General features: G+C 34.0%; 1 long non-coding RNA gene across 2 annotated transcripts in view; it reads right to left on the minus strand.

Annotated features, from left to right (window-relative positions):
• Positions 1-13,054, minus strand: part of LOC141511169 (uncharacterized) — a 71,742-nt gene extending 58,688 nt beyond the window's left edge. The window contains exons 1-2 of one of the 2 annotated variants that reach the window (XR_012475277.1): positions 12,830-13,054; positions 4,609-4,667 (exon numbers count right to left, since the gene is read on the minus strand). This is a non-coding gene — a long non-coding RNA (uncharacterized LOC141511169). The remainder of the gene's footprint in view (positions 1-4,608; positions 4,668-12,829) is intronic. The other variant, XR_012475278.1, reaches the window with a different exon arrangement.
• Positions 13,055-23,068: the final 10,014 nt, after the last annotated feature.

Consider the following 23,068-nt stretch of genomic DNA (forward strand, 5'->3'; position numbering starts at 1 on the left):
TTTTAGGGTGTACAGTGTTTTTCTGGTCCTGGTCATCTCCCTCAACATCAGTTCATGCAAATCCCTCCATGCTTCCCTGAATTCCCATCCCTTCTGGTTTCTAATAGAACAATAGTGTTCCATGACATACCTATACCACAATTTGCTAAGCCATTCCTCAATTGAAGGACATTTACTTAATTTCCAATTATTTGCCACCATAAACAGGGATGCTATGAATATTTTTGTACAAGTGATGTTTTTACCCTTTTTCATCATCTCTTCAGGGTATAGACCCAGTGGTGGTATTGCTGGATCAAAGGGTATGCACATTTTTGTTGCCCTTTGGGTGTAGAATAACCTCATTTTAAAGAATGAGTGTATCAAACAACACATTATATAAAGAATTAATTATTTTATCCTAGATAATGGCAATAATGAAACAACATACCAAAACCTATGGAATACACTCAACATGGCTGTCAGGGGATATGTTATATTTTTAAATGCTTACATGCATAAATTAGAGAAAGAGGAACTCAATGAATGAAATATGCATCTAAAAAATTAGAGAAAGAACAAATTAACTCCCCCAGTTAAATACCAAATTAGAAATTCTAAAAATTAAATGAGAACTTAGTAAAATTGAAAGCAAGAAAACTATTGAACTAATAAATGAAGCCAAGAGCTGGTTTTTATGAAAAACAAAACAATAAAATTGATAAACCTATTTTCAATTTGATTAAAAAAAGAAAGAAGATAAAAGAATTGCTAGTATCATAAATGAAAAGGGTGAACTCACCACCTATGAGGAGGAAATTAAAGTAATAATTTGGACTTATTTTGCCCAACTCTATGCCAATAAATTTGATAATGTAAATAAAATGGATGAATATTTACAAAAATATAAGTTGCCTAGGTTAAATGAAGAGGAAATTAAATACCTAAATAACCCTATTTCAGAAAAAGAAGCCATTATTGAACTCTCTAAGAAAAAAACTCCAGAGTCAGATGGATTCACAAATGAATTCTATCAAAAATTTAAGGAGCAACTGGTTCCAATTCTATATAAACTCTTTAGAATAATAGGTGATGATAGAACTCTGTATCACTCTTTCTGTGACACCAATACGGTGCTGATACTTATACCAGGAAGAGTTACAACAGAGAAAGAAAATTATAGATCTATCTCCCTGATGAATATAGATGCCAAAATCTTTTTTTTAGGTTTTTTGCAAGGCAAATGGGGTCAAGTGGCTTGCCCAAGGTCACACAGCGAGATAATTATTAATTGTCTGAGGCTGGATTTGAACTCAGTTACTCTTGACTCCAGGGCCAATGTTCTATCCACTGTGCCAACTAACCACCCCCTAGATGCAAAAATCCTAAATAAAGTCTTAGCAAAATGACTACAACAAGTTATCACTAGGATAATATATTAATATTATGACCAAGTTGGATTTATCCCAGGACTGCGGGGTTGGTTCAATATTAGGAAAATTGTCTATATAATTAATTATATCAATAACAAACCTATCAGAAATCATATCTCAATAGATGCTGAAAAGATTTTGACAAAATACAGCATCCATTCCTACTAAAAACACTAGAGAACATAGGAATAAATGGATTGTTCCTTAGAATAATAAGCAGCATCTATCTGAAACTATCAACAAGCAGTATATGCAATGGGGATAAGCTAGAGGCATTCCCAATAAGATCAGAGGTGAAACAAGGATGCCCACTACCACCACTACTATTCAATATCATATTAGAAATGTTAGCTTCAGTAATAAGAAAAAGAAATCGAAGGAATTAGAATATCGAAGGAAGAGACAAAATTCTCACTCTTTGCAGATGACATGATGGTATACCTAGAGAATCCCAAAATATCAACTAAAAAAGAAGTACTAATATGAAGTCCTTTATTTCAAAATTAGGATACTGGGGGACTAAATGGCAGAGATACATCTTAAATTCTGGCATTTAGACTTCAAATGTAGTTCTTTTTCCTTGGCACTATGATTTGAAATCAATGACATGAATATGAATCACAACCTTTGTGACCTTGAGCAAATCATTGTAATTCTTGGAGCCTCAATTACTTCATCTACAAAATTAAGGGATAGAATTTATTGATCATTCCAACCTTAAAAACCTATGATATCAAGTTCTGGATTGCAACCATGCATTTACAAAGTTCCTTATGATTTGAATCAATTGACCAATCACCAAATATTTATATGGGTTAGACAAATAGGTGGTTCAATGCATAGTGTTGGACTTGGAGTCGGGAAGACTCATCTTCCTGAGTTCAAATCTATCCCCAAATACTTACTAGCTAAGTGACCCTGAACACTTAACTATTTGTCTTAGTTTTCTCATCTGTAAAATGAGATTGAGAAGGATTTGGCAAATCACTTCACTGTCCTTGCCAAGAAAATCTCAACTGTAGTTTACAGAGTTGAACATGACTGAAAATAACTCAATAGCAACAATAACAATATGTTCCTCTAACTTTTTTTAGGTGCTGCACTTTTTTTTTAGTATACAAAGATAAGAATAAAATACCCCCCCCAGCATGTTTACATTCCATGAAGGGAGAACATGTGTATATAGGAAATAAATATCAAATTGAAACAATGTCATTAGGAATGGCAAGCAGTTGATGAGGAAATGAAGATGATGATAAGTGTGTTGAGAATTGAAAGAAGAGATTCTATGAGGCAAATGTTAGGAAGGATGAAAGGGAGATTGCAGTGTTTTGGGGAAGAACAATAGTAATATAAGTTGTGCTAAACCATAGAGTTCAGGTAGAAGAGTAATGCATAAGAAGACTTGAAACTTTGTTTTATCCTAGAAGTACTAGGAGGCAACTAGAGTTGATTTAGGAGGAGAATGGATTGGTCAGAGCTTCATTTAAGGAAAATCATTTTAGCAATCATATGGAATATAGATTGGAGTAGGGAAGGACAATCTTGGGCAGTCAATTAGGAGGACATGGCAATAGTCCAGGTCAGAGGTAATAAAATCCTGAACTGAAGAAGCTCATTGCATGAGTAGTAAAAGGGGAGATGAATATAAAAGATATCATAGAGGAGGGGAAAAAGAAGACCTGACATGATATTTGGACATGTGAATAGAGGGAGAATGATAATTTGAAGATAATTCCTGTGTGCCAATGTTATGATCTTGGGTCATTAGAAGGATGGTGTTGTCCTTGTCAAAAAGAAAAAAAAATTTAATAAGGAATTTATTGGGGGGGGACAGGATAAAGATAATGAGTTCTATCAATATGCCCATTTTGAATGTATCTCCTTGTTGACATGAATACTCCTAAATAATGTCCCTGTCTTTAATATAACCTATGTTCTTCTTGGCTCTTAGATCATATTGTTGACTCATAAAAAATCCTTTACTTGCTTTTATAAGCTCAATCAATAATCAATCAATAAATATTTAGTATACATATGTTATGTACCAAGCCTTGTGACTTTAGAATAATAGATCTAGAGCTGAAAGGAATCAAATTGCCTTACAAATTAAGAAACTAAAGATCAGAGAGTAGCTTATTCAAGTAACTAGTCAATCTTGAAGCAAGGGTCAGAGCCAGGATTCAAATTTGGAGTATACAGCTCCAAATTCAGTGTAATCAATGGTGGGGCTCAGCCAGTTTACACTGGCTCTGCAGAACTGATACCCAATTTTATGTTGAGTTAGGCAAATTGGTTCATTAAATGGCACTTTTAATCAGGGTTCTCTCTAAGGTGGGAGTCTGGGAAGTCACCCAATGTGGAAATCATAAATTTATATTCCTTATTCTTTTTTAACATTCATCTATGTAACAGCATTTCCTACGCATCTGTAGTAATGTTCATTCTATCCACAGGTGAAAAAAACATGCATTATACCTTTGATAAAATACTACATTTTAGTTCCCTCAAACAAAAAGAGAAAAGGTGGCAAACAACCAGGGGCTGACAAGCTGTCGTTTGTTTCTGCTTTGTGTAAAACCCCAAATTCCCCAGAAATATTATAAGAGTACTGGTATTCCCTGAATGGTGAATCCAATAGGAAGCTAGGACACAATGAACCAATAGAAATATATAGTGGTGGGATTCAAATAAATTCATAACCAGCTCTCTGCCCTTATGACCATTTAAAGTATACAAAAATATACTCAAATAAGAATAATGAAAGAGGTACATAAACTAGATTATGATGCAATAAAATTTTAAAAATATTAATGAAAAATATTAAATATGCCTAATTTGCATTTTCACTTGCAATTTTCTTCACTTTTTTTCTTCTATTTTCAAAGCTTTCGAAATGGGCAATAAGAAAACCCTTGAAATCTATACTTCTATTAGTTAATCATGTCCCAGCTTCCTATTAGCTTCATCATTCAAGGAATACCACCAGTGCACACATATCTTGGGGAAATTTTGGGCGTTACCCAAAGTGGAAATAAATGACAGCTTGTCACCCTTTGGTTGTTTGCCATTTATGGTTCCTAAATGAAGCAACAAAAACAAGAGAATTAAAATGTAGCATTTCATCAAAGGTATAATGAGTTTTAAGAAATGAATTAATAAATATAACAAGCATAATTCCATCATTTTTTCCTACCTGTGGATAGAATGAACATTTCTGCAGGATCTTAGAAAATGCTGTTGTGCAGATGAATCCTACAAAACAGTAAGGAATGTAAATTTGTGATTTCTGCATTGAGCAACTGTTCAGGCACCCACCTAGAGAAACCCTGATTACAAGTGTCATTTTATCATCCAATTTACTAAACTCAATATAAAATTAGGTATCAGTTCTGTTGAACTGGTGTGAACCAGCAAATTCTACCATTGGAAATATAGATTTCAAAGGTTATCTCATTGCCTATTTCAGAAGTCATCAAAGTACAAGGGAAAAAAGAGATAGGTAGAATGAGTTTTGGTTTTACATCTGTTCCAACACTGGCTGCTGTGGTCACATGGTTGCTTTCACTCCATAGGGATACATTTGTTCACTGTGAGTAATATAACATAATCTAGTTTTTGTGTCTCTTTTATTGTTCTTTTTTTGTGTATTAAATGCATGAAATATTAAACTACCCTTTGATTTATCTCTTTTTGAATACTTAAAAACAGTCATTAGGGCAGGGAACTGTTTTTTAATTCATTTATGTCCCATCACTATGTGCAATGCATCATATTTTCTCACTTCTCAACCCTTTGCAACTGACTTCTGATCTCATTACTCAACTGAAATTCCTTCTGCCTCCAAAGCTACCAAAGATTTCTTAACTGCCAAATCTGGCGACCTTTGCCCAGTCCTCTTCTTTTTTGATTTTTCATCAACAATCAACATTATTGACTATATTCTCCTCCCTGGATTTTTGTAACATTCCTCTTTCTTCCCACTGTCATTCTTAGAATATTTCTTTACTATCATAACTCATCAACCTTTCTTTATCTGAAGATCAGTTTGGGTTAATCAATATTTAGAGCAAATAAATTTAGAGCATGCTTGTTGAGTCATGAGTTCAATCAACAAGTCACAATGTGACTTCTTCTTAGCTTGCTTTTCTGTATCATCATTGATACATTACCCTCAAATGAAGATGTACCTAAGTCTCTGACCTAAATCAATTTGTTTCTATATCTCTGTCTGTCTGTCATTCTCTCTCTCTCTCTCTCTCTCTCTCTCTCTCTCTCTCTCTCTCTCTCTCTCTCTCTCTCCCTTTTATTTCTAGATAAGCATAGCATAATGAGGAGAGGATTTACATTCTAGCCAAATGGAATGTTTAGCCTGAAGAAGACATTGGCAGGATGTAGCACATTTCAAGTATTTGAAGAGTTATCATGTAGAAAAAAAGATTACATTTGTCTGTTTGGTATAAGAAGGTAATAAAGGGATCAATTCGGCAGCCTAGTATAGTTGAAAGAACACTGCATTTGAAGCCAGAGGTTCAATGTCCTGGCTCTACTGCTTATTACTATGTAACTTTGAGATAATCACTTAATTTCCCTTGACTACAGTTTCCTCCTCTGAAATTAGTAAGTGGAACTAAGGAGATTCAAGGTTCTTTCCACCTTTAAAATCATAACTAAATTGGATAGAGGTGAGTTCCAATTTTGTGCAAGAAAAACATCCCACTTCCAAATGGAATGGGCTGCTTTATAAGGTTTTGGTTTCCTTCTCATCAGAGTCCTTTAAGAATTGTCTACATAATCACATATGAGACATGTTTTAGAAAGGTTTCATGTTCAGAGATTCCTGTTAACTTAGAGTCAGTGATTTACATTGTACAATGTGCAAATTTCAGAGATCAACATGTGAACATTTGTAACTTAGGAAATGCCTGTAGTAAGAATTTACAATAGAGGATTATGGATTTAAAACCATGAGTGTCAGAGGCCATTTAGTCCACCTGAAACCCATTTTACAGATGAGATATTAAGTGATTTGTCCAAGGTTACACAGATGGTAAAAGCATCAGGGACAGGATTTGAATCTAGGTCCTCTGACTTCATTGATGCTTTCTGGGACATAGCAGACAGTTAATAATTGATGATCCTCTCCCTCTCATCTGTTCATGGCAGCATATTAAAGGAAATTCAATAGCCATAGTTCTTGAATCCCCCCCCAACTCTCTGTCACTTTCTCATTCTCTCTCTACTTCTTTCTCTCCCACATCCCACAAAAGTTTTCAACATGACCATTTGTTTGATTGGGTTGTGATTATAAACAAAAATGTCAGATTATGTCTTTGTTTACAACAAAATTATTTTTAGTAATAATGGCTGCAAGTTCTAATTTTCCCTATTATTAAAATAAAATAAAACTGCTCTGCACAGAGCATAGGAAAATTGAGATACCTAAGAGTCAAACATATGGAAAATTAATTGTGTGATGTTCCAAAGCCTAACACAGTCCCTGGTTTGTAGTAGATAACTAATAAATGTTTATTGATTGATTAATGTAAAGACCTTGAGATTATATCTCTAAACTTTAGCTTTATTCCTGTCTTGTAGGAGAAAATCATGACTAAAAGTTTGATGTCTTCCTCTTCCTTGCTGAAGTTAAATTCAAGTGAATTGTTCTTGTTACTCTAAAATAGCAATAGCATTCATGTTTATCTTTAATTAAATTTTCTTGTGATAAGGAATCCTGATTTTTCTTTCATATTGGCTTTCCTGATTTCTAGTGATACTTTTTCCAGATAAACAAAACACCTTCCAAACCAGTTCCATTTGGGACAGTGAATTTTAAAAACAGGCTTTTAAAGATCTGATAACTCATATTGTCTTACAGTAGGGAAAAGAGAGGCCACTTTTATTTCAAGTAAATAATTGAAAACACTGTTTGTGGCTTGCAAATGGACAGTATAACCATCCATGGAACATTATATCTAATTTGACTCAGGGATGACCACTGGTAAAATAGCAGGTATAAATTGTATGATTTGGAGAGCTCTGAGAAAGAGCTCCCTGCTTTAAAATATCAGCATTGGCTCTACCACAGTTTCAAAATCTTCTGTGTTATTTGTACCTTTGCATTGGACATCAAAAGTTACCTCTAAAATTAAAATGTTCTTTTCAGTAAAAGATCATTTATTAAACTTCTGATGTATGAAGAATTGAGGTTACAAATGTAAGAACCAAACTAAGCCCTAGCCATCAAGGGGCTTGTATCATAATATAGGGAGATAATACACATAGGGGAGTATTGGCCAGGGAGAGCATATTGATTTGAAATGTTACAGGAATGGTGAGTGGAGCCCTGACAAGTTTAGTTAAAATGTGGTTTTCAAGTTGGAAAAATGTGAGAGAGTCACAAAAAGTAGATAGACAGAGGCAATGGCTGGTGACAAGATAACTAAGGAGTAAGAAGAAACTAGTTGAATGGGACCTTTGTACAATTGGGAGATTGAGGCTATCACCAATCAAAACATTAGGACTTCAGGGTGTGAAGCTCTGGGTGTGAAGGGTTAAATTCTCCCAGGCATGATTTCTGGTGAATAGGGATGGAAAGAGTGAAGAATTTATTAAGCACTTAGAAAATATAGATGTTAGAATATCCTAGCAAATGAGTTCATCAGATTTCCCCTTATGGGGATGTCCATCAATTGGGGAATGACTCAACAAGTTATGGTACATGAAAACTATGGAATACTATTGTTCTATGAGAGACTATAAATGGTCAGACTCTAAAGAAGCATGGAATGACTTATGGGATCTGATGCTGAGTGAAGGCAGCAGAACCAAGAGAACAATGAACACATCAACAACAACATTGTGAGATGATTAACCCTGATGGAAGCAGCTCCTCTTTACAGTCCAGTGAGCTAGGACAACTGTATTTGACTGGTTATGGACTATATTATCCCCAACTAGAGGAAGAAAAAACAGAAAAAAAAACCCTTCCAAATCTGATAAATGCATTATAAAAATTGTCTCTCTTATGTATCTCTTTCCCACAATCCTAATTCCTCATTCCAAAAATTACTAATTTGTAAATATATTTAACAAAATAGGTATATAAAATGCTAACTTGACTGTTCCCAACTGAGGAATTTGTCATGCACCAGACTTACCCAGGGAGAGGTTGAAGTCAACCACAGACCAGAACATAGGTAGGAGAGTGGTCAGAGTCTCTCCTAAGACTGATTTGTCATCAAACACAGATGAGGACAAGCTAATGGATGGGCATTTTGACAGTGATGAGGAATTGTATGAATTTTATGATGAATAAAACTTGAGTCCAATAACTTTATATAAGACATTTTTTTCCAAATTTCAGGGCCCCCAAAGTAAGGCTATACAGTATATCTTGTTTTTCCTTTGCTATCAGTAGACTCCTGGCCTGAATAGGTAGCAGATACAAGGTTTTCAGGAAAGAGTAAAGGGAACTGAGAACTATAATTGAATCTTGGTTAAATATTAGTTGGTTAAATATTAGCACATCAGCCAAGTTAGCAAGTCCTATGCTTTGAAATACCCCTGTAATGCCTCCTGCCTTTGTCTAAGAGGTCTAGACTCAACTCTTTTGATCATTAATATTTTTTTCAATTAACTGTTTCGAATTCCAGTTGTGCTGCTCCTAACCCCCAGCAAGTTCTTTCATTAATCTGGATTTCACTTTTCTCCTCTTTCTCATACTCTCTTCTAACTCTCAAAAAGTGTTTAGGTTTCACAAAATATCTTCTTTTAGAAGCTACCAACTGCTCAACCACAATCATGTTCCATTAGATTAAATAAAAGAAAGTATTTTGCAAATCTTAACAATCAATATAAATGCCAGTTATTACTAGATCTCTGTTTTCACTTTTATAAGTAAATTCTGTATGAAAAACACTCATTCCACTAATGCAAGTTGGAACTGTCTCAATAAGTTGTAATCATAGAGAGTTGCCTAGGGCAGTGGTTTTCAAGGTATTGGTCTAGGGTTTCAAGTGGTCCAAGAAGCCAAAAATCAATTTTAAATAATATAAGGGTTTAAAATTTCTAGATGGTAAATATTAGATATAATTCATAATAATAGCTCCTTGGGGTCTTCAATTATTGAGGTCCAACAATTTTTTTAGGGTTTTTTTTTTGCAAGGCAAACGGGGTTAAGTGGCTTGCTCAAGGCCACCACAGCTAGGTAATTGTTAAGTGCCTGAGATCGCATTTGAACCCAGGTACTCCTGACTCCAGGGCCGGTGCTTTATCCACTATGCCACCTAGCTGCCCCTGAGGTCCAACAATTTTTAAGAGTGTAAAGGGGTCCTGAGACTAAAAAGTTGGAGCGTCACTGAGCTAGAGCACTGATAAGTTAAGCATCTTGTCTGGGATCACAAAGTTAGTGTATGTCAGATAGAAGGCTTGAAGTTGAGATGTTGTTGTTAACTTCCAATACCCCAGAGTAAGTCAATGGACAGCCCACATGATCTATTGGTATTTTTGTAAAATTAAGATAACATGAGCAGCTAAGTGGTATAGTGGCTGGAGGAACTGAGTTCAAAATCATCCTCAGACACTTGATACTTACCAGCTGGACAAGTCATTTAACTCCATTTTGAGGAGAGACAGAAAGACAGATGGACAGAGACAGAAAGGTGATGAGGAAAGTCCCTCAGTATTTTCACTGGGATATTTATGGAGTGACATAAAAAAGAGTTGCACTATAAATTGACTCTAAAGCAGTCCAGATTATCATTTGCATCAATGGAAGACATATCCACATCATTGTGATTATAGAGCCATCAGGATATTAGTGTACCCGACAATAAAGAAATGCCTTTGAGAAAATTTACATTTAAACCAAGAGTTGGTCCATTCATCTGGCATAAATGAGGAATAATAGCCCAAGTACTTCCCTGGTATGCTTGGACTATATGTAGATATAATTAAAAAGCCCTCAAAGAGAGCATTTATAGTTTAAAAGGGGAGATGATATGCAAAAGAAGTCAGGAAAGGGTGGGAGAGGAAGACATCAGGGATATCTTTTGCATAGATTTGAAACCAGGCTAAACAACAGATGCAAAGTTGAGTGAGAAGAAAAAGGAGGAAAAGTGGCTAGTGAAAACCCTAGTTTTCACATATATTCTCTTCTTTGAGATAGGCAGGAAAGATATTCCCATTTTTACTGATGAAGTAATTAAAACTAAAAGATGCCTCTGATTAGAATAAAATTTTGTAAAACAAAACAGTTTCAAGTTTTTAGATTCTATTCATTTTGAAGATGAAAGGATATTTTGTTAAGTTAAAATGTTATTTGATAAGAATTGAACCTTAAGATCCTGAAATTTTAAGGACCCAGGAAAAAACCGCATTTGAAATCTGACTCAAACTCACTTTGAGACAATGAGCAAGTGAGTTAACCCTCTGGCACCACGAATAGCTCTCTAAGAGTGTTTATTGTTTAAAAAAAGCTTAAATCAGCATTGGTAGAAGAAGTTTCCTTGCCAGGAGTTCTAGTGCACCAACAAAATTATAATCTGTGTCAAAAAAAGAAAAAAAATAGTTAAATCATTACTCCTATTTAATAAATGAGAAAATCAAAACAATCTAATATATCCTAAAAATCATTTAAGACAGATTTAGATTTAAAATTCCAGTTTGGAATTTTCCAGGCTGAGATTCATTCAAGTGATTCCCAGTACCCTTCAGTTGCATACTAAAGTTTGTCAATCTAGAGCAAAGATGAATGTTGTGTTGCAAAAACAAGTATAGTCTCAATTTCCATATGTTCCTTAACCATATTGGAAGCTGTTATTGGAAAGAGAAATCACCCACTACCCTGAAAATTGTAATCCGCAATTTATTTTCAAAAGACTTGAAACTTTTGGTGGTTTTGCAAATCCCATGAGTATCATATCCATGGTCTGATATTTCATTCTCCAATGCCCCTGCTGCAGTGTTTGGTAAGGCTGCCTCCCTTTTGTGTATGAGTAGGGTTGCCAATTGTCAATAAAATTGCTGACTATCACTAAAAGAAATATTGAACTGTCAGGGAAAAACACTTACACCTCAGTAAGGGAAAAAAAGCAGAATAATTAGGATCATATATTTTTCTTAGTCTGGCATCTATTTCCTGACTACACAAGTCCTTTTTTACAGTGCAATCTGTGTTTTTAGACTTGGAGCAGGGGGGTGGAGTAGTAGAGTGGTGAGTTTCATAAAAATAGATATGTAGTATCATAAAAAAGCCAGAGCAATAGAAAATCACTCAGAAGTCTCAATTCTTCCATCTGACTGCATTTAACCTACAGCATACATCAAGCATTAAAGAAGTGCATTTTAAACAAGCCATGCTGTGCAACTTTGTTTGGGAGATTCATTCTATGAGGTGAAATTCAGGGCTTTTAGATCAAATCCCAAATGAGATGATTGGCAATAAATCAATTATTTGATGTTTTGATAACTCTGTCTTTGAAATATTAGTACCTTACAGTCTGACTTGAAATATTTAACAAATTTTTAAGAGGGACAAACAAAAAAAAAGTAAATCATTGGTATGGATTAAGTTTCTCCTGTAATGAATTTTAAAAGTTGTACTTTAAAGGATCCAAAATATTTCCCGATAAAACTTATTTAAAACCTCTGAACTTTGGCAACACTTCTACCTCCCCACCCCACAACCCATGAATATACTAGTTCTGGTTTGAGGTTCAGAGGTAAAGTGGAATATTTTATTTATTATTTTTAAAGAGAAACCTTGTGCCCAGTTAATAGGGAAAGGCAGAAGAGTCAAAGTATAGACAGCTTTGTAAGATGAGTCAAATAGATTTCTTAATTATCAGGACAACTAGGTGGGACAGTAGATTGAACACTAAAACTAGATTCAGGAAGACTTGAATTCAAATATGGTCTCAAACAATGACAAGCTTGGCAACCCTAAGAAAGTCACCTAACTTCTGTTTATCTCAGTTTACTGATCTGTAAAACAGGGATAATAAAAATTAGCATTTTCCTCCAAGGATTGTTGTGGGATATATTTGTAAATGAGACAATATTTGTAAAACATTTTGCAAACTTAGTCAGCCTATTAGTATTTTAAGTGCCTACTATGTACCAATCATCATACAAATGCCAGTTATTATGCTTAGTTTTTGGATGTTGTTGGGGTGGTGGCCATTATCCCAACCCTTTTAGAAAACAAAAGGTCAAAGAGTAGGGAGCATGTGAATCAAAAAGTAAAAAAAAAAAAAAAAACACAACTGAATTAGATGAGGAATTTAAATCAAAGTATTTTTGCTTGATTATTTTAGGTATCCTACAACTGAAAATTTTAAATTAATAATGACATCTATTTGGGGTTAAAAGAATTAAGGCTATTAATAGTGGTCAAAAGAATACTTGGTACATACATGATAGCTATCTTCAAAAATTTGAAGATCTGTCCTGTGGAAGAAGTATCAGCCTTGTTCTAAGTGATCGCAGAAGTCAGAATTAGGAACAAATGATGAAAAGTGAAAAAGATAAATTAATCTTGATATGAGGAAATCATAAGGAATACTGCTTTACTAAGGATGTGGCCTTGGCATCTACCTCTCTTCTCTCTTTGAGTTAGGTCTTCTTCCAACTGAACTCTCACTGACAGTTTGGAAGGTTCCCTGAGGGAGTATAAATTCTGCTATATTTCCCTCTCAAAGTCCTAAGGGTAAACCACTGGGGGGGGGGGGGGCGGGATACACTTCTACTACTCAAAATTTTAGTCCTTAGTCCCCTAAACACATGAACTTTCCTTTTAACAAGTCAAACAATAGACCATTTTCTTTTTTTTTTTTTTTTTTTAGGTTTTTGCAAGACAAACAGGGTTAAGTGGCTTTCCCATGGCCACACAGCTAGGTAATTATTAAATGTCTGAGACAAGATGTGAACCCAGGTACTCCTGACTCCAGGGCCAGTGCTTTATCCATTACGCCACCTAGCCACTCCCTCCACTATCTCTTCATGAAAAAATTTACCTAGTACACATTCTTTTGCAGTGAAAGTGAGAACAAACACAAAAAATATAGCAGAGTAGCATGCAAGTAATGGATACAATTCACAGCTATGAACTCTGGACTTTGATATGCTTGGCTTCTTTCAGGGAGAGTCTGCAATATAATTTACCACAAGATGAGTAGAGTCATATTTTTGATAGGCTCAGTATTATGGCCTTTTAGACAAAATAGAAACTTTAAGCCTGGGAACCATGAAGATTTTCCAGATCCTCACCATTAACTAGTTTCTGAAATAGTATATGAAAGTCCATAGAAATATAGAGATAATCCTTCCTTCTTTCAAGAAGCTCTTTCATGAAGCAAAGCTTTTTCTCCATTTGACTCTTCCATGTACCATATGGGAATAAAAGCACTGAATTAGCTTTGTGACTAAGCTCTGAGGACTCTTTTTGTATTACAGAGGTTAGCTCTTGTCCCTCGAAGATCTAGTCCTAAGCAATTCTACAGCTTCAAAACAGTGTCTCTTATTTGAAATGATTCACATTTATCTTAAGGTAGCAAACCAAAAATCTAAATATTTTTTCCAGCCATGCCAGAAGTAGTGACATGGTCACAAAATAATAGTAAATATGATTTCCCTGTTTTTAATCTTAAACTCCTCATCAGTCATATGTAAACTTTATAGAGGCTAAGAAGAAACTTAAATCATCATTATTCCATGTCCTTTCTATGTAGAACTGCCTTTTCAATGTTTCTCATATAATTGATTTTGTTCCCATGCCCTTTCAATCACTGTATAAATTTGAAAGGGGTATTATATACACAAAAGCAGACCCATCCTAAATTGTTAGTTAGTTGTCTCTCACTGGAGCTCTTCAAATAAAGATTGAATGACCACTTCTCTCATATGATAGAAAATATTCTGTTTCAGACTTCAGTTTCCTTATTCATAAAATGAAAATGGATTAAATAAGACATTTTGACTCTAAATCTATAATCCTCTAAGAACTGGTTGCATAGCCACTAAAGTCTTTTCTTATTCTAAAATTCTCTGATCATATTTAAAGGCTGTTTTGGTAACTTTGAGTTGGGTTGCCATTGTAGGGACATGTAATTAGCAAGCATTTAAAAAATCAGGAATCAGAAAATAGATGTTTCACTTGCAATTATCTTTCCTAGTTTCCTACTTTTAGCCAGAAGTTAATGCCTTCAATCAACCTATTAATCATAAACATCACCCTCTTGCCTCTATGGTATTTCCAATCTAATGGCATTACTACATCACATTATCCTTCTTTCTTCAGGCCAAGTGATGCACTTGAAAGACCTTAACTTCTACCCAAATAAAGCAAAAAGGAGACCCTAAAATAAGTAAAGTGAGCCATGCTTTCCTGTCAGAGATTGAGAAACACAGAAATTCTTTTTAGAATTGATGCATTTGCTTCTCTAGGATGCACCCCAGCTCCTTCTACACTTTCTTTGTGCTACTTACAAAGTCATGATGTATATAAGGTATATAGTTGTGGGAAAGTTTCAAAATTAAATCTAAATCTTCTTCCTTCTAATCCCAGTACTTCTTCTAACTAAAACTTTCATTCATCCTGAGAACTCTGGGAATATATCCAAGGATGTTTTATTGTTCTCAAAAGATATATGAGTGTTATTTGTCATTTGTAGTGTGTATGTGGGGAGGAGATGAAGGAGAGCATGACAGAGAGTGGAAAGGTGTGGGAGGCACTGCATTGAGCCAATTTCTGAGAAAGAGCATAGAGCTAAAGGGATGACTCAAAACAGATGTAAGGCAGGAGACCCTAAAAGAACAGAATGGCCCTGAAAGGTTACAAGGTTATTAATACTGTTGTATATTTTATGAGAGTTACTTTTTTTTCTTGGATTGTTTGTACTCTACTTGTATTGGTTATACATCAAAAGAGGCATGATTGTTCTTCAGAATTAAGAAAAGTAAACTTAGTACTATGAGATATGAAAAGGACTTTTCTTCTATTCCTTTAATAAGATATTCTTTCTCATAACTCATGCATTTTTTTAGGTTTTGCAAGGCAAATGAGGTTAAGTGGCTTACCCAAGGCCACACAGCTAGGTAATTATTAAGTGTCTGAGGTCAGATTTGAACTCAGGTACTCCTGACTGCAGGGCTGGTGCTCTATCTACTGTGCCACCTAGTCGCCCCAACTCTATGCATTTTAACTGAAAATTCTCCAAAAATATTTTTTCTCCTCCTCTCTGCTTATTGGATTTCTTTAGATCCTATCTAAAAAAAATACCCCACTTTCTGAAGAAAAACCTTCCTGATATCCGCTGAATGCTAGGACCTTCCTTATAAGATTATATCTAATTTACTATGAAAACATATATATGTACATATTAGATATATTATATCTCATTTACTATCTACATGTAGATATGTATCAATGGTAAATTCAATTTTATATGTATATGTGTAATTCTCTATATGCATATCTATATCTATTTCTTAGTCATATATAGTTGCTTACATAATTAATTCTCCATTAAAACGAGAGTTCCCACAGAACAGGAACTGTTTATGCCTTTCTTTGTAATTCTAAGATTTGGAAAAAGAGACTGGCAGACAGTGGGTATTTATTAATTATTTAATAAATATAAAATTGTTTGATAAATATGATAGATGTTTAAAAATTATTTTATAACATTTACCAAAATAAAGACAAAAATGTATACATGGCCTAGATATAAAGGATATAAAGGGAGATATTACAAGAAAATTTGAAAAATTTGGAACATATTACTAATCAGACTTATGGACAGGTGAAAATATTATGAATATACAAGAGATAGAGAGGAGAGTGAGATGTAGACTGTATAATTTCAATTGCATTAAATTAAAAACATTTTTATAAATAAAATAAATGTAGCCAAGATCAGAAGGAAAGCAAAAAATTGGAGAAAATTTTATAGACAATATCAATGATAAACATCTCTCTTCAAATATAAAATGAACTTTGTAAACTGTGTAAGACTATTAGTTATTGGGGCAGCTAGGTGGTGCAGTGGATAGAGCACCAGCCCTGGAGTCAGGAGTACCTGAGTTCAAATCCGACCTCAGACACTTAATAATTACCTAGCTGTGTGGCCTTGGGCAAGCCACTTAACCCCATTGCCTTGCAAAAACCTAAAAAAAAAAGAATATTAGTCATTCCCAAATTGATAAGCTGTCAAATATATCAACATCAATTTTAAGATAAAAAATAAAAATAATTCATAGTCATATAAAATACTCTAAAGCACTATTAAGCAATGAAAATTAAAACAACCTTGAGATATCATTTTACACCTCTCAGTTTGATTAAACTTATTGAAGAGAAAAATGACAAATGCTGGAGAGGATATGGAAAAATTGAACACTGATTCATTGTTGGTGGAATTGTGAACTGATCCAACACTTCGGAGAGCAATCTGGCATGATGTTGAAGATTTATAAAACCACCTATGCCCTTTGGCCCAACAATAACACAACTAGTTTTATTCCAAAGATGATTGGGGGGGAAACGGGAAAGAACCTATATGCTCTAAAATAGTTATAATAGCTTTCTTTGTGGTGGCAAAGAACCAGACATTTTGGGGATGTCTGTCAATTGGAAAAAGACTGAACAAGTTGTTGTTTAAGATTGTGATGAACTACTAGCATTCTATAAGAAATGATGAGCTCAGTGATCTTAGAAAAACGTGAATAGAATTACCTGAAATATGAAAAATAAAATGAGCAGAACTAAGAGAATGCTGTGTATAGTAACGGCAATATTGTTTTAAGAACAACTTTGAGCAAATAAGTCATTTTGACCATTATATATACCCAAATTTAAATTAGTTCTGACTTACTTTGATTAAGAAGCAGTGTTTGACTTGGTGGTAGATTTGATTTTATCCCAATTAACTTAAGGAAATAAAACAAAGCTGCACTATTAAGATTTAATATGATGCAGTCTTGAGGCAACTATTATTTTAAAAAGTTTGATGAGTATTTTTATAAATAGTTATGATTTATCTCCTCTTGACCATCATAGATATAATATGGTTTATGAGATTTAATTTTAGAGTTTTGAAGTTTCATTTTTATATAAGTTTTCATCAGATACACATTATTTTTGCATATTTTGAAGTATTTTTGTGTATTTTGAAGTATTTTGTATATTTGAAGCTTGTTATGTCAATTTGAATGTGTACTATATAATTTAATAAATAGTAATGATTGATAAAAATAAATAAAAACCCACATTAGCTACAAAGGACACATGAAGGAAGATGACATCTGAATCTAGAGAAAGAACTGATAAGTAGAAGTATGTATGAAGTGTAGACATGCACATTTGTGTCTAATAATAGCCATTTCCAGATTGGGGAGGAAAAAGCAATAATTAGCATGATAACTTTATTATATATTTAAAAGGAATAGCAAGTTGGATATAATAGCTGTAGTTTTTATGTGTAATGATCTTTTTATTATATTATGACATAGAAATACTTATTTTACTTCATAAATCAAAAATTTTAAATTTAAAAATAAAATAAATAAATGATTGTTTACTTGGCTAGAATCAGTTCTATATATTATCAGTTCTCTTTAGGCTTAAAAGGGAATCACTTACTGGGTCACAGACTACTCTCCAAAATACTATTTCACTCCATGGTGAGTAAAATCATTTCCATTTATGAAGTGGTTTTAATAACTCAGGTGTGGAAAACCAAGGTCAATATTTTTCCTTACTTGCTTTATTCTCACTCAAGCAAGACAGAACAGTCTTGTAAGATAGGTTCCAAGAGATTGTGCCTATACTATTGTAATCAACACTACAGTTATTCTTCAGAGAATGTCACTGATCTGTGAATACTCAGCTGGAAAAGTCACCTCTAATAAACCTTGTTCCTTCTACTTCTAACATTCTATATTTCTGTCACTAACATACTCAGTACCCATTAATGTATTGGAAGGCTTCCTTTGATTCTTTTATTATCTAAGGCATATCAATATACTCCTTAGCTTCCCATCTGTTTCTTATCACACTTTATAACCAACCAACTATATCTTCAGCTGCATGTTTTATGTCACTTCTTTCAATACATTCTTGGAAATATATAACAGTCTGCATTATGCAGCTTGCCATTGCCTTCAGGGTTACTTATAATCTTTACTTTTTCCAATATTGAGGTAATCAATTATTTTCTGCTATACCATACCACTGAGATAATATTGACACTAAAGTTATATGGGCAGCTAGGTAGCACACTAGACCTAAAATTAGGGAGACTCATTTTCCTGAGTTCAAATTTTTTTCAAACACTTATTACTAGTTGTGTGATCCTTGTCTAGTCACTTAACTCTGTATACTTTAGTTTCCTCTTCTGTAAAATGAACTTAAAAAGGAAATGAAAAATTATTCTAGTATCTTTGATAAGGAAACTCAAATGGAATCACAAAGAATCAGACATAACTGAAACAACTGAAAAACAGCACAATAATTTTGCTAATCTCTTACTCCAAATCTTTTCATCCTGGTGAATCCTTCCGGATTTTACTCATCACTGGCATAGCTTTCAAGGACCCACAGTTCTTCCCAAATCAATATGGAGTAAGGCATTTGTTAAGATCTTTTATGCCTAAATTATCTAAATATCTCCATTTCTGATTTACTGAAACTGTCTTTTGCTACTGAAGTCCATCTAAACTCCTAAATACTGCCACTCTGTGATGTTTGATGGTACAGGCACATATTCACCTCTTTCAATCTTTCTGTCACATACTCTCAAATCTAAGACTGATAGAGATTCTGAGATCTTGGAGCTCATTTAATCTTACCAGCATTTGAACATTTATCCTCCCCAAAACATTTCTAACAAGTGGTCTTCTTAGACCATCAATTAAAGAAAATCCATTCATATCTGAGTAAAAAAAGTCAATTAGAAAATAAACTATTTGGCAGCTAGGTGGTGCAGTGGATAGAGCACTGATCCTGGAGTCAGGAAGACCTAAGTTCAAATCCAACCTCAGACACTTAATAATTACCTAGCTATTTGACCTTGGGGAAAGTCACTTAACCCCATTGCCTTGCAAAAAACAACAACAATGAAAATAAACTATGAAGGTAAAAGTAATAAGACTTGCTTACAAGAAATTTAACCAAAATAAACTAATTAAAATTATTTGGATCTCTGCCAGTCCTGGACTTTGGTTTCCATCATAATATCCTGGTCTATAGATCTGGCTTCCTAAACCCTGTTCCTTTTTTATTCTAAGCATGCAATTTAATTTACCTTCTCCAAGTTACTACATTGCAGTGTGTTCATCATACTGACCTGTATTTTGAGTTCAATTAATTAGTTAAAATAATAAATACAATTGACAATCCACAGATATTTTCACTTAGCACTTAACTTAATAACTTCTCTTCCCCCCCCCAAAAAAAAATCCTTCCCCAAGAGGGGAGGAAACAATGCTCACCAAAATAGCAGAAACTGGAACTGGACCTCTAATTTTATGCCTTGATGAGGTAACTATCTCCCTCAATGCATGTTATTACATTATCTACAACTTGTGATCTTAAAAAGATGCCTCAGGTATTGAGAAGTTATACATTCTGTTATGGGACAGAAGCAAGAATTTAAGTCATATCTTCCTGGTTTGAAAATTAGTTCTTTATCCACTACATATAGTTAGACTGCTAATGATATCATGGATTACATATAGACAAGATTTACTATCACCTCCAAAGAATAATTTATTCCAAATCCACCAAAAATCAAATATTTTTTGTTTGCTATGATCCAGGCACTTCATTTGCCCTTATTCGTGTAGCCTAAAGCTCTTAGAACTATTTTCCATTAGAATATTCAAAGAAAATTCTATCAAGATTTCAAGAGAGATCCCTGGATTGTTCATTAACTATTTTCTGATGATGAAATGCTTTTTACTCCTCTCATAGCTCTAAAAACAAAAAAGTATCTTTTTCTGAAAAATTTCCTTCTTGTTTTTTTAGTTATGGCACAAAATAATGGGAGGAGATTAGATTTCATAGACGTGATCAGAGAAGACTTTTTCCAAATTTTGAAGTAAAAAAATATCTGACCTCAGAAAACCATAAGCAAGACTTGTTCATAAGCAAGGCTTTATCTAGAAATTTTCAAAGTATGTTTTGCTGTTTAACTACAGATGGTTTTGGTTTGATGAAAGGAACACTAGGCAAAAGGGGATGGTGAGCTTCAATGCATCCACCTTCATTTGTTTTTTTCTGCCTGAAGTACCTGGCTAATTATGGGGACCTAGGCCAAAGAGAAGAATCAGAATAGGAGGTCTTTAGAATGCCACTTTCAATCATCAGTACTCCCTTTAGAAGAACTCATCTTCCCCACCCTAGTTCAACCCTGACCTCTCTCTGAGAAAACTCTTTATTCTCCTTTGGAAGGCTGCCATCCATGAATAAATCTTAAGACTTGTTTTGTACTTAACCAATTACCATCATACCTTGTTTCAGTTCTGTGGATATATTTTTAAATCATTATTATCTTGGAAGACAGTATCCAAATAATGTTTTTGCTACATCTTCAAATCCTTTGAGGCTTCCTCATAACTCATAAGAATTTATCTTGAAATTATTTGGCCAATGAAGAAAAAAAGCAGCTATGATTCTTGCCAAAAGAGACTCAAGTATTATTGTGTAACTTTGGTGGTGCAGAGATGTTGAACCCAATTGGAAAATGGTTTCAAAGTTCATGAATGTTAGTTGCAGCATGAGGTGGAAAGAAAGAAACAACAGACTGGACCAAGATGGTGACTACTAGAGAAGAGATAAGATGACTCCAGTGAACATCTGTGATACAATGCAAAGAGCACTAGACTTGGAGTTATCAGAGTTGGATTCAAATCTTTCTTCTATTCATTCACTTCTTGTGTTGTTTCAAATCACTGTGTCATTATCTGAAAAATTAAAATACTGGCTAGGTGACATTTAAAATCACTTTCAAATCAGATCAATAGTCTAAGTACCAAAAATAAGTTTCCTAACTCAACATTTCTTTTAAAAATATTTGTATCTTATTTTTATAGCACCTTTATTTCTAAATGTATCCAGACAACCATTTGTTGTAAGAATGAATAAAAAGGGAAGAAAAAAGTTAATTCAGCAAAACACACAACACATCAACTAAATCTAAAAGCATATGTAGTGCTCAATATCTTTAGTCCACTACCACTGGGAGAAAAGAAAAAGAGGGGTATGTTTATTCATTTCTTCTGGGGCCAAACTTGCTGATTCAACATTTTTGATTCTAGATGAAAAATATAAAAGCTTTTAAAGTTGTTTTCTAATTTATGCAATGGGACAAAGGATGGAGGACACATTTAGCTATATGTCAGACTCTTTGTGACAATCAAATTGAATAGAATATTTTGAAAATAATGACCTCTTTTCATGGACTGCACAATCATTTTAAAGAACTGAAGGTCTCTTCAAGATTGAGATGTTTTAGAACACTGGAGACATACTAAAAGCATTCTGTTTGATATATAGGGTCTTCTCTTATTAAAAGACATTAATTCTACTTCAACCTTTGTCTTTCACAGGGCCTTACTTCTGAGTTTAGAAACTACTTCTCTCCCTATCCATGAGCACTAACATTTGCAAGGTTTTTATTTTTCCTTAAAATAGCTATTTGGGGTTGCCAGAAAACCAAAAATACTCCAATGCTTTAGTTGAACAATCCTAGCAAAATCTGGGACCTGAGAGGATGGTTTCTATCATTGCAAGCTTGCCCCCTTAAGCAGGTACCAGCAGTAAAAGCCATGATCCAACAACCAGTTTGCCTGGGGGTATGCTTTCATGAGGTTTTCAGACTTTAATCTTTCCATGGTTATTGGAAGGCATTTGGCATCTATCTGATACTATTAAAATGGGATTGGGGAAACTCAGATGCTATGTGTATCTGTAGAAAGACTTGAACTAAATTTTCAAAGTCAGGAAGCATAGCAAAAGTCAACCCACTCATGCCACCCTGTCAGAAAACCTGGACCTCTCACTTGGGAGCCTGTGGAAATTCTGTGGAAAATTTAATCCATGTGTTTCTAATCCATTTATAATTAACTCATCAAAATACTGTTTAAAAAAGAAGGATGTTTCCAAAAAGTTTCAAAGGCTAAAATTATGTTCAGAATCTTACAAAAAATATTTAAGCTTGAAATCAGTTTACTAATTTCTCATCTTTGTTTTCTTTCTGTCCAAGTGGTCTTTAGAATTGTCTGATAAAAATATTACTTTAGTTCCTATCTCTTTTGATCTTCAGCCAAATGTCTACCTTCTTGAATTTTCTCATATGAGTATATCCACCTAATATTTAGAGATTTTCCTGTTGAATAAGGTATTACTTTCTGGAGCCATATCTCAGTTATGGTATTAATCTCACTCAAGCTCAGTGAAAACTATGAAGTCAAATATTCCTCTTTGACATAAGATCTCTAATTCCTTTTGTTTGCTTGGGTAGCATTTACATAGAGATGTCTGAGACCATGATTTTTATTTCTGGCTGCATCTTTGGATTCCCTTCTCCCCCACACAATCTAGAAATTTCTTTAGAGGTGGAACAAAGATGGCAGAGTAGACAAAACACAACAAC

This window comes from Macrotis lagotis, chromosome 2 (genome assembly GCF_037893015.1).
Source record: "Macrotis lagotis isolate mMagLag1 chromosome 2, bilby.v1.9.chrom.fasta, whole genome shotgun sequence".
NCBI lineage: Eukaryota > Metazoa > Chordata > Mammalia > Peramelemorphia > Peramelidae > Macrotis > Macrotis lagotis.